The sequence below is a fragment of the Muntiacus reevesi genome, chromosome 8, assembly GCF_963930625.1.
Source record: "Muntiacus reevesi chromosome 8, mMunRee1.1, whole genome shotgun sequence".
NCBI classification, from domain to species: domain Eukaryota; kingdom Metazoa; phylum Chordata; class Mammalia; order Artiodactyla; family Cervidae; genus Muntiacus; species Muntiacus reevesi.
Genome location: NC_089256.1, coordinates 7,711,154 through 7,724,437, shown reverse-complemented (window position 1 = coordinate 7,724,437; position 13,284 = coordinate 7,711,154). Strand labels below are relative to the sequence as shown.

Genomic DNA, 13,284 nt, shown 5'->3' with positions numbered 1-13,284 from the left:
TCAGGAAGATCCACTGGAGAAGGGATAGGCTACCCACTCCAGTATTCTTGGGCTTTCTTGGTGACTTAGATGGTAAAGAATCCACCTGCAATGTAGGAGACCTGCATTGGGTTCGATCCTCCTCCCACCCTCTGGAGGAGGGCATGCAACCCACTCCAGTATTATTGCCTGGAGAATCCTCATGGACAGAGGAGCGTGGAGGGCTACAGTCTGTGGGTTCACAAAGTTAGACATGACTGAGCAACTAAGTACAGCACAGCACACCCTGATCATTTCTACTTCTACATATCTGCCCTACAGAAACACTTACACATTTGCAGAAGAGGTGTATACTAAGACGTTTATTGTTACCTTGTTGGTAAAACAAAACAGAGGCAACTTAAGTGTCCATCAGTAGGAAAATGACTAAATAGTATATTCATATATATGTATTTTATAACAGCTAAAAAGAATGAGATGTATCTATAGTGTGAAAGGAAAGAACTTCAAGAAGTATTATTATGGAAAAAAGAAGCCTCATTAAGGTGGTATGTATAGTTTATATATATCTTATCTTCTTTATATGTGTATGGAAAAATAGACAGAAAGATGTTTGAAAAGAATAACAACATTAGTTGTCAGTGGTGGACAAAGGGAATTGGCCTTATAATGATTTACTTTTCTAGGAAGTATATTTATGTATGAGCTATGTTATCGAAAAAATGACTATTTGTATAAATGAATTTGGTCCAGTATTAGTCTTACGCTGTAAGAGCCTCTCTTTCTTTAACTGTTGAAGAGTATTCTGTCTGCAAAAACAGTAACCACAGGTTAGGTTGGATAACATTTTGAGTGCACATAAAGACAGTTTTTCTCTGAAGTTTTTGGGTAACTGATATAACTTCACACCCACAAAACTGTAAGAATAATATAGTGAATTCCAATTTGCTCTGCCTGTTTTCAACAGTTCTTTGCATTCAGAAAGTTGACTTTAAAAAAGTTCAGTGTTTCAGAGGAATGCAGTAAAAAGAATAATTCCAATCCTTTAAAATACTTTAACATGTGTGTGAGTGGTACAGAACCTTTTCATTTTGAATTTGGACAGTTTTACTTTATTAAAAAATTTTCCTAGTGAATGGGGGAAGTGGACTAATATTTATCATTTACTCTTTTCCAGACACTTTCCAGGATATTTTGTAAATTATTTCATTTAATTAAATTTCATGAAGAAATTTGTGATTAATTCCAGTTTTAGCAAAGGAGCACACAGAAAGGTTATTTGCTTAGGGTTCAATGGGGCAGAGCCAGGTATTCAGAAGGTCTTTAAGACATCAAAGTTCATGTCTTTTTCTCTGTCAGGTTGCCTGTCGTGGCATATTGGGAAGAGCTGATGACATTTCTTTTGTCAAGAAGTTGATAATTATCCCTAGATTGGTTCTGTCTAAAATAATGGATAGTCAATAAAATTGAAATGCTATAAAAATTTATTTTTAGTTCTGTTTTGAGGATTCACAAAAAAATGTTACTCTTCTATCGGCTTGACATGCTCATGTGAGTTTCTGCATGTTAATTGTTCCCTTAGAACACAACACTCACATACATGCACCTGTGTGGTACAACTTCTTCATATCTTTTATTTAAAAAAACAAAACAAAAAAACACTAGGTCACGACTGAATCCCGTTTTAGCTTCCTGAATGCTGTTACTAGAAATAGTAGCCTTATCCCATGTATGACTTGTCCAGGTAGCCCTTAGTTCTGCCACCACCTGGCTATGGTCTTTATTTGCTTGCCAGGAGGCTCTCTTGGTCAGCTCAAAAGCCTCTAAAGATTCATGTTGCCGTAGGGACCACTGGTCTATCCTTGGAGAGCTTTCTGCCATATGTGCTTCAGAGTTTGGTTTGCTACTCGAGAAGGGGGCTGCAGGAAGCTTCGGGATCAGCACACGTTCACAAGTGAAACCAGAAGTGGGCAAGGCAAACCACAGGAAGATCCTGCCTGCAACTTGGTGACGTCTCTCTATAACCCATGGACATTTCCTGGCAGTACCTTGCGAAACTTGTCTTTTCATGTGCAGTAGTTTGTTCTGAACTGAGCTTCAGTCAGAGGTGATTAATATGATAGCAGTATAGATAAGTGTATGATTATTATGCACATGACTTGTGTAAAACAATCGGACTCTAATTACATTCTGTAGATTTTCACACTGAAGAGCTGCATCTTACCTCGTAGGACATTTTTGAGGAGCTTCCGTGGAATTCATGCTTTAACCTTGGCTTTCTGCCTTGTCAAGAATTGTTCAGGTACTAAAACCACCGAGCAGTTCTTGGCTCACCACCTGAACTGTGCTGGATTCTGGGAGTCCTTTGCCTACTCAAGTGCTTGCTCAGTGCTGTTACCTTGTTTGTGTTTTACTAGTAATTGCACAGTACCTTATTTTCATGATGGAGCAGGAGTGCAGTATTGGTGACACTTTATTATTCTCTATTTATTTAACCTCCAGGTCCCAGGTTAATATCAAATAATGGCCATTCTTAGGTAGAATCAGATTTCTGATAATAATTATGTAATGTGTTGATTTTTTAAGGTTGCCCATCGAATGGGATTATAGAATCTCAGATGACATTTTTTTTTTTAAGTAACTTTTCATTTACTGGGAGTGAGAAAAGCTGCTTGACAATCCAGTTCTCTGATCATGTTAATTTATACACTAGAAACCCTACTTACTAGATATTCCAGCAGTCTCCATATGCCTATTAGTGACTCATTCTCTGCCTGAATAATATCACAAATATAAATGTCTGTCTTTTCAGTGGTGCTTTTAAAATGACAACTCAAGGTGAGGGAAGTAATAGCCCATGTAACTTTGTCTCTCTTCAGTAGTTCTTAAGTGAGCTTCCAAGGTGGCTCAGTCGTAAAAAAAAAACCCACCTGCCAACGCAGGAGACTTGAGTTCAATCCCAAGCTTGGGAATATCCCCTGGAGAAGGAAATGTCAGTCCACTCCAGTGTTCTTGCCTGGAGAATCCCATGGACAGAGGGGCCTGGCGGGCTACAGTCCATGGGGTCGCAAGTGTTGGACACAACTTAGCGACTAAACAACAGCAGCAGTTCTTGGACACCCCACCTCCTTTTTTGCTACTGTACTCCTGGGGCAATCTGACATACTCTGAAGAGGGTGACTGTGAAACCATTCAAAAGGTCTTTTTTGGCGGTTTTTCTCTTCTGTTCTCCTTTGAAAGTTGTAAAGAGAAGTGAATGAGAGAGCTCTCGTGTCAGATTTCTTTATTCTGTAGAAAGTATTTATTAGATTAGGTATATAGAAATTGGTTGAATGATAAATGAAAATGTGTCATGTTGAAAGCATGAATTTTCTGCTACTTTTCTAGTAATCACCTAACCTCTCTGAGCTTCAGCTTCCTTTTGTATAAATTGGAGGTAGTAGTTATTCTAATCTTACAGAGTGGTTATGAAAAGATTGGATGACTTGGCATACCGCCTAGCACATTGTGCTCAGTTAAGAGCTGGCTGTAATGTGAGCAGAAGTGATAATTGGTAAAATTTACATTTATAGTTTTCTTGATGAACAATTTATTTAATATAAATGTGTATCTAGTTCTTGTAGTGTTTATCAGGTTAAATTGGTCATAGGCAGCAATATCTAAAAACATTTGAAATCAGTGTTGCTATGTGCTCTTTTTACAACTTTTCAGGAAGTTAGAGCTAGGGGGACTTAGAAGATTAACTAGTTAAGGGGTTGCAAACTCCAGTCTACAAGAGACCACCAGGCATAGTGAAGGAAAGCCAGGTGGGGATTGTTAGGATTTCAAAAGAGTGTCTGTCTACAGTTTCCATTCAGAACCTCATTGCCAGGACTCTCAGTGTTAAAGAGAAACCAGAAATGTGGACTTATTTATTATTAACTCTTCCAGTTCTAGATGTTGGCTACATTTTTCCTAACACTGTACAAGCCAAACAAATCTCTGGCTGGCTGACCCCCAATTTTTGTCCTCCCCCTCCATCTGAAAGAATTCAGGCATCTCATTTTAGAGATTTGGAGCTTGAGCTATAGAAAGGCCGGGAGTTTTTGCATCTGTTTCCTCCAATAGAAATGTATTGTTTCTGTAATAAAAGTTTCATTAAAACAGTGAGCTCCTCTGGTGTGTCTATCTTTGGTCAGACCTAATAGCTTGAGTGAAGGGACTTGTGTGCAGATGCTGTTTCTCAGGAGCCTGTAACCATGGAAGGGCACTACTAGTTACTGTTTACCGAGTGCTCATTTTGTTCTCGGCGTTATGGTAAGTGCTTTACCTCAGCTGGGCTTCCCTGTGGCTCAGCTGGCAAAAAATCCGCCTGCAGTGCAGGAGACCTGGGATTGGTCCCTGGTTTGGGAAGATCCCCTGGAGAAAAGAATGACTTCCCACGCCAGTATTCTGGTCTGGAGAATTCCATGGACTGTATAGTCCATGGGGTCACAAAGAGTTGGACACGACTGAGTGACTTTCACTTCACTTCACTTCACTTACCTCAGCTGATGGCCACAGTAGCCCTTGAAGCATTATAATGACTTCTTTTTACACAGGAGGTTGAGACTAGGACATGTAGAGTATTAAGTACAAAACTCACGCTGAAACTCCTGTCTCCAAAATGAATTTGTTTAACTTGCTGTACTATGCCAGTACTGTAGATGTTTTCAGAATTATTTTCAACTTTTGTCTTACTGGAAAAGTTAAAATTAAACTTTATGTGAAAATTTGAAAGACCTTATATGTTAACATTACATAGGATTGTCTTGGGACATCCCTGCAGTCCATTGGTTAGGACTGTGCTTCCACTGCAGGAGGCACAGGTTTGTTCCCTGGTTGGGGAACTAAGATCTCATATCCTGTATGGTGTGGCCCAAAAGAAAAAAAATTATATAGGATTGTCTTATATATCTATAACTACATGGTATAATAGTGTTTTATTCTAAGCTTGTGTACACTGAAACTTATGTTTTTAAGCGTACATTTGATTCTTTCTCCTTCACTCCCTTTTTTGGTTGAGTACATACATGATAATGTTTACATTTTTTCATATCTTCCTCCCATCTAAAGTTCTAATCGTCTGTTTAGGTTGATACTCCAGTTATTAGAACATCATATCCTGAGTCTGGCCAAGTTCTGAATTTTCCCTCTGTAGTACCTCTTCCATATTTCTTTTCCTCCATTACCCTTTGTTACCTTAGTTTAGGCCCTTGTAACTCTCAGTGATTTTCCTGAAGCATAGATTTGATCACACGGAAACTTCAAGTGACCCTGTTGCTTGCTGAATGAAATTAAAACTCTTTGGCTTGACATCACAGGTTCTGTGCAGTGCCACCTTTCTTTTATAGCTGCATCCTTTTTACTCCCCTTTCATCTCTCTCTGCTTGAGTCACTTTGTACTATTAACTGCTTTCTTAAAGGTGCTTCCTTTGTTTCCACCTCCTGAACTTGTTCCTATTATGCCTTACCCCTGCAGTGTTATCCCTCCGTCCCCAATTTCTCTATTTAAAAAAAAATTCCTTGGAAGAGGTTATTGTGAAGATTAAGTGACATACATGTGAAGTCCCTAAAAAACATCTGCTCTGTGTGTGTAATGTAAGTATTTCTTAAATGGAAACTATTATTATGATTCAGCTTTCCTCCCACTACAGATAATCTTTCTCTTAGGATCATCTTGTCCAGGACCCTAGCCCTTGGCAGTTTCTCTTGGGAGCTATTCACACTCTGAATCTGCATTGGCTCTTATTTCTGTGCTTAAGGTATGCTTTGAAATAGATTGGAGATCCTACAGGATCTCTTAGGATAGTTTCAGAAAGAAATAGCTGTCTGTTCCTCTAGGCACTTCTTTGTTCAGAAAGACATGAATAGGAATGGAAAGACTAGGCTTTGAAGTTTTATTTTTGTCAATTCACTGTACTGCCAGAGTAACTATTTTTTTTTCAATTTATGAAAGAGAACAGTAATGCTTATGTCAAAGGTCATTGTACCAACTGAATGGGATATTTTAGAAAATGTTTAGCATTGTCTCGGAGCATGCAACTACTTGAGAAATATTTGTCTTCTATTCTTACTTACCGCAATAATGTCTCCCCCTAGGACACAGAAGCACACATACAAACCTACAGATATAAATGCATGCACATAGTCCCTGCAGAACATACACATAAACACATATGTGCATACTTTCATTCATGCCCAGAAGCATATACACTGGAATCTCTCCCAGTACCCTGATATCTGGAATTCTAGTTCTAGGTAAAATTATATGGTAGGATCTAGATTTATGCCCTTTGATGTTTGCATAGAATCACCTATCTTGTACACAGAGTTGGCCATCTTTCTATTTCTGTTAATCTAGGTTATCAGTTTTGATTTCCAGTGGTGTTTATTTTCTTGGTTTAAATTGTTTACTTTTTGCCAATGACTAAAAGCTATTTTCTATAAAATACTTGGCTTCCCTTTTTCTTCAGATATTTATGCAGAAGTTACCTTGTGGGTGGAGCCTTCCTTGATACCCCTCCCTCTGCCCATTTCATGTGGTACCTGTTCCTGCTTAATACTGACATACCATTTTATTTGTTTGTTATCTGTCCATCTGCGTTAGCTCAGTGTGGACATGGTTTTTGTGTGTTTTTCACACTCATGTATCCTTACTATCTTATGAGGCACTCAGTAAATGAATGTGTGCATCTCAGGACTATTTTGTGTATTTCGAATACGATGTCTCTGTTTTAGCACTATGGATATTTTTCAATTTAGTGTTTTTGGTAACTGTATACAGGAGACATTTTCTTAAACCTTTGGAGCAATCGACATGGATCAACTGATATCAAACTTATAAAAACAAGTTTATTTGCAATTTTATAATTTGTGATGTGATGTTAGAACCTCTTCTTTGCCCATGCTAAAGTTATAAACATATACATACTTAGTAGATATTTCATTATCTATCATAAGCTAAGCATGGTGCTAAGAATTGGTTCGGTCAGTTTATATTCAGTGAAGAGACATACAGCAGTCTCATTTGCTGATTCCTTAACTCTACTAATGCAAAATGATGGAGAACTCTGAGACTCAGTTGTCAAATCTCTTTTCTTTTTTCCATATTTACTGTTCTTACTGTTCTTACATATTTACTGGATAATCTTATAGTTTGAGAAATACTATGTACTTGCTAATGATTCTCAGGTTCTATCTCTAGCCAGCACTTCCTTGCCTGCTGTACATATGCACTTGGATATTTAAAGACGTATCAGACTTAGCATACTCTCTTTCCCAACAAGAAGCTCTTTCCTCTGGAAGTGGCATCTCTCTTCATCCCGCTGCTCTGGCTGAAACTCTTTAAGAAGTGATCCTTGACCGCCTTTCCTCTTACACCCACATCCAAAATATCAATAATCCTGTTGGCTTTATCTTCAAATTATATGCCCAACTGACCACTTCTTTCCATGCCAAGGCTGCCTGTCTGGTCTAAGTTAACTGTAATGGAAATTATTACAATAGCCTCCTGTCGAGCTTCCGGCTTCCACCCTTTTCCTTCTGCCATGATTCTTTAGAACAAAGTTAAATCATGCCATTCTTCTGCCCATAATCCTTCAATAGCTTCCCATCTCATTCAGAAAAGCCTAAGACTTTCCATTGGCCATAAGACCCTATTTAACCTGCTTCCTTCCCCACTCCTTTCATCTCTTACTGTTTCCTCCCTTTTCCTACCTTGTTTATTGTTTTACAGCTGTACTGGTCTCCTTGCTATTCCTTCAGTATCCCAAATTTTCCTCTGTCAGGGCCTTTGCATATTTTATTGTTTCTGCTTGTGTCTTTCCCTAGGTAGCTGTGTGACTCATTCCCTCATTGACCTCCTTCAAATATCTCCTCAAATATCTCCATATAAAGGCCTTCTTCGATTCCCTGTATAAAGTAGCAGTGCTGTCCTCCCTCTCTCTACCCTCTGGGCGTGGCACTCCCAAAGTCTCTTATGTTTATTTTCTTCCATAGCAATAAATATTATATACTTGGTTAAGAGTTTATGATGTTTGTTTCCACTGTCTAGATTGTACAGTGGTTCCATGTGGGCAGAGACCTATATTTTTTATTCATTGTTATATTCCTAGTATTTAGAAAGGTGCCTGGCATCCTGTAGGCACTTAATAAATACTTGTTAAATGAAACAGAACAGGTGCAATACAATATGATCCTTATAGTAGAAGTACAGATACAGTGCAGTAGGAAAGAGAGGAAAAGGTGACATGACTACCTAGGAGCTGAGGAAGATTGTACAAAGATGCCTTAAGCAGAGCTTTGTGGGGAAAAAGATCAGGTGAGAGCATCCCATGCAGTGAAAATAGCATTGTAAATGTACAGAGGCATGAGAGAATACAGTGTTTTCAAGAAACTAAAAGTGCAGTACTGCTGGAGCATAACTTGTGGGGTTATGATTAAATAGTAGATGGCGCCAGATCATGAAGCATTTTATGCCCAACTAAGGAATTTTAGATTTTATCCTGCAAGGCGGGCAGTGGTAGGTAGTGTGGAACCACTGAAGAGTTGAGCAGGAGTGCTGTGTAACATATTTACATATTTACAAAAAGGAACTAGCAACAGTGTGAAGGATGGGGATCCAATATACCATTTTATTGTATACTCTGTATTTGATGTTATAAGATTTGAATGATGCAGAGAAACAATTACTATCACATGAATGGGCAGGCATTATTTCATTTTATGGTTGGACAAAACCAGTGCTGTATCTGTCATGTGACGGTGTTCTTGGCATACTTGCAGCCCATCTGTGAGGGAGAAGAAGTAAATGCCCAGTGGAGAATTACATCTCTAAAACCCTTGCTTTAGGAGGGTTTTTTTTTTTTTTTTTTTAAATTTCATTAAATTATGGGCATACTTGCAGCCCATCTGTGAGGGAGAAGTAGTAAATGCCCAGTGGAGAATTAGTTCATCTCTAAAACCCTTGCTTTAGGAGAGGTTTTTTTTTTTTTTTTTTTTAATTTGGTTAACAATTACATTGTAAGGCATGTAGACTAGAAAAGTTCTTAAAGAGCTGTTGTTGTTGTTCAGTTGCTAAGCATGTCCTACTCTTTTGTGACCCCATGGACTGAGTGTAGCCCACAAAACTCCTTCTGTCCATGGAATTTCCCAGGCAGGAATACTGGAGTGGGTAACCATTTCCTTCTCTAGGGGATCTGCCCGACCAAAGATCAAACTGTCATCTCCTGTATTAGCAGGACAGTTCTTTACCACTGAGCCACCAGGAAAGCCCTCTTAAGAAGAGTACCAGTTATGAATTCAACAAGAAATGGTCTTGTTACAGAATAAAAGATGTTGTACTTGAAGGCCAGTCTCCTTTCTTCATAGAGGAACAGTTGTTTTGTCAGTAATATGCTTCCTGATAATTGATTCTTTGTTGAAGGAAATAGCTACACTTCTAAATGTAATCAGATCTATACTGTTTGCTGTGAGGCCAATAATACATCTGCCTTTATAGGGCAAGTTCCTACCATTGCGTATGCACAAAATATTTAAAATGAAGACTAAGCTGAAAACATCTCCTACTTTCATTCAAATGCAGGTAAAAATTATTTCCATTATTTCAGCTATCTTGCTCAAGTGTTGTATCTTAGCAATTTATTGAATATCTTTAACACTTTAATCTTAATAGAGTTAAAATTTAAAGATGTAAATTTAAAGATTAAAGATTTAAAATTCAAAGATTAAATGTGTAAATTTAAGGTTAAGATGGAGATATACAAAGTAGTGCACATGGCTTAGATATTGAGAATTTGGGAGTCCCAAATTCATGGAGACATGATATCGTATTATCAAGCATGTTTTAAAAATCACATTTTTTTCAAACTTTAAACTTTTTATTTTGTATTGGGATATAGCTGATTAACAATGTTGTGGTAGTTTTAGGTGAACAGCAAAGGGGCTCAGGCATACATATACGTGTATCCATTCTCCCCCGAATCCCCCCTCCCATCCATGCCAGCGCATAATACTGGGTATAGTTCCATGTGCTATAAAATAGGTCCTTGTTGGTTATCCATTTTGAACATAGCAGTGTGTACATGACCTTCCCAGACCTCCCAGCTATCCTTTCTCCCCAGGCAGCCATAAGTTCATTTCCTAAGTCTGTGAGTCTTTTTCTCTGTTTTGTAAATAAGTTCATTTGTATCATTTCTTTTTAGATTCCAAATATAAGGGATGTCATACGATATTTCTCCTTTTCTTTCTGACTGACTTCACTCAGTATGACTGTCTAGGTCCATCCATGTTGCTGCAAATGGCATTGTTTCATTCTTTTTAATGGTTGAGGAATATGCCATTGTATATATGTACCACATCTTCTTTATCCTTTCTTCTGTTTATGGACATTTAGGTTGCTTCCATGTCTTGTCTGTTACAAACAGTGATGCAGTGAACATTGGGATGCATGTATCCTTTCGGATCATGCTTTTGTCTGGATATATGCCCAGGAGTGGGATTGCATATGGTCATATGGTAGCTCTATTTTTAGTTTTTTAAGGAACCTCCATACTGTTCTCCGTAGTGGAGGTAGTAATTTACATTCCCACCAACAGTATAGGAGGGTTTCCTTCTCTCCACACCCTCTCCAGCATTTATTGTTTGTGGATTTTTTGCTGATAGCCATTCTGAGGTATTACCATTGTGAGGTATTACCTCACATCAGTTTGCACAAATCAAATGCAAATATTTGATTTGCATTTCTCTAATAACTAGCAATGTTGAACATCTTTTCATGTGCCTTTTGACCATTTGTATGTCCTCTTTGGAGAAATGTGTCTTCAGGTTTTCTGCCCACTTTTTGAGTGGGCTGTTTGTTTTGATACTGTTAAGCATCATAAGCTGTTTGTAAATTTTGGAGACCGATTCCTTATCAATCACATCTTTTGCACATATTTTCTCCCAGTCTGTAGGATGTCTTTTCGCTTTGTTTATTGTTGCCTTTGCTGTGTAAAAGCTTTTGAGCTTAAGTAGGTCCCATTTGTTTATTTTTGTTTTTATTTCCATTATTCTGAGAGATGGATTGAAAAAGATATTGCTGTGATTTATGTCATACAGTGTCCTGCCTATGTTTTTCTCAAGGAGTTTTATAGTGTCCTTTACGTCTTTAATCCATTTTGAGCTTATTTTTGTGTATAGAGATAAGGAATGATTTAATTTCACTTCTTTACATTTGGCAGTCCAGTTTTCCTAGCACCATTTGTTGAAGAAACTGTCTTTCCAACATTGGGTAGTCTTGCCTCCTTTGTCAGAGGTTAATTGGCGGTAGGTGCATGGGCTTATTTCTGGGTTTTCTGTCCTGTTCCACTGATATATATTTCTATTTTTGTGCTAGTACATACTGTTTAAAAACTACATTTAAATGCTACAATAGGAAATGCAGAAGTGTTTTCTGAAAGCAGATAGTAACAACCATGCAGAGTCAGGATCTATCTTTCTCCCGTTCCCAAGTTGACACTTTCACCTTTTGGGTGTGCTGTGCTGTTCAACTCACTGTCTCATGGAACACAGAAGTCGTTGTCAGTGAGGTATTACTTTATAATTTCTGAGTTCATGTTTGATCCAGATAGCCACATGTATTAATAGCTGAAAGATTTACCAAGCTCTGATGACCCTTAATGTGAAATGGGATTTTTAGATTTGTTAGGAAAGGTAGAAAGGATAAGAAAAAAGTTAGTCAGGATTAGGTTACAGAATCAACTCTAGCTAGTGTAAGCAGAAAGAGATTTAATAAAAGATTTTAAGTGACTTATATAGAATTGTTGGAAAGATTGAAGGAACAGACTTTAGTCAAACTTTTTAGTGCTCAGTCACTTTAGTTGTGTCCGACTCTTTGCGACCCTAAGGACTGTAGCCTGCCAGGCTTCTCTGTCCGTGGGACTCTCTAGACAAGAATAGTGGAGTGGGTTGTCATTTCTTTCTCCAGGGGATCTTCCCAACCCAGGTATCGAACCCATATCTCTTAGGTCGCCTGCATTGACAAGTAGGTTGCCATGAGCACCATCTGGGAAGCCCTTAAACTTTCAAAAATAATATTCAAAAGTCACATTGCATCAGGGCCATGAAGGGAGTTCCTCTTTTTGGATCAGAAAGGTGCCTGAAAAATTAGGAAATTGTAACTCTTAGCTGCTAGTCTTTAGAACCTTGTCACCTGTGCCATGATCAGAAATCTGCCACTGTTAGGAAATAGCCAGCAACAAGTAAACGGATGTCACTGCTGCTGGCTCATGCTGCTGCTGTCACGCACACAACCTGTGTGTCAGAATGGATACTTTATATTCTTCCTGATATCTGTGAAACCTGTGACTGGATACCAGGACTGCAGCAAGTGCTGCTGTAGAAAACCTAGGCATCTCCATGATGGTGCTTACTAGAAGAAGCAACCCAAATGCCACCTCCATTCTCTTTTGTCCTCCAAATTTCCAGAGTGCATCTAACTGATGGAATTTAAATCATAGCCACAACCCTAACTGCATGAGAGGCTTGCTTTCCTATACACTAACAATGAGAAAACAGAAAGAGAAATTACGGAAACAATACCATTCACCATTGCAACAAAAAGAATAAAATACTTAGGAGTATATCTACCTAAAGAAACAAAAGACCTATACATAGAAAACTATAAAACACTGATGGAAGAAATCAGAGGACACAAATAGATGGAGAAATATACCGTGTTCATGGATTGGAAGAATCAATATTGTGAAAATGAGTATACTACCCAAAGCAATCTGTAGATTCAATGCAATCCCTATCAAGCTCCCAACGGTATTTTTCACAGAACTAGAACAAATAATTTCTCAATTTGTATGGAAATACAAAAAACCTCGATTAGCTAGCGCAATCTTAAGAAGAACGGAACTGGAGGAATCAACCTGCCTGACTTCAGGCTCTACTACAAAGCCACAGTCATCAAGACAGTATGGTACTGGCACAAAGACAGAAATATAGATCAATGGAACAAAATAGAAAGCCCAGAGATAAATCCATGTACCTACGGCCACCTAATCTTCGACAAAGGAGGCAAGAATATACAATGGGAAATGTAGTTTTTAGCTTTCTAGCCTCTGCAGTACAGGAAATCATACTGACCTACCATGTCTACCACAGATACAGACCCTGATTTTCCTGAAGGCCAGCCATCACCAAATAGGCTGCAGATAAATTGAGAAAGATTGCAAGTAATACCACAAAACAATGTTGAGAAGCTTATAAGTGTTTGTATTTTAGTATATTTTTATTGTT

General features: G+C 38.2%; 1 protein-coding gene across 3 annotated transcripts in view; it reads left to right on the top strand.

The window, feature by feature from the left end:
• Positions 1-13,284, top strand: part of RASA2 (RAS p21 protein activator 2) — a 117,381-nt gene that overhangs the window by 9,049 nt on the left and 95,048 nt on the right. The window lies entirely within an intron of this gene.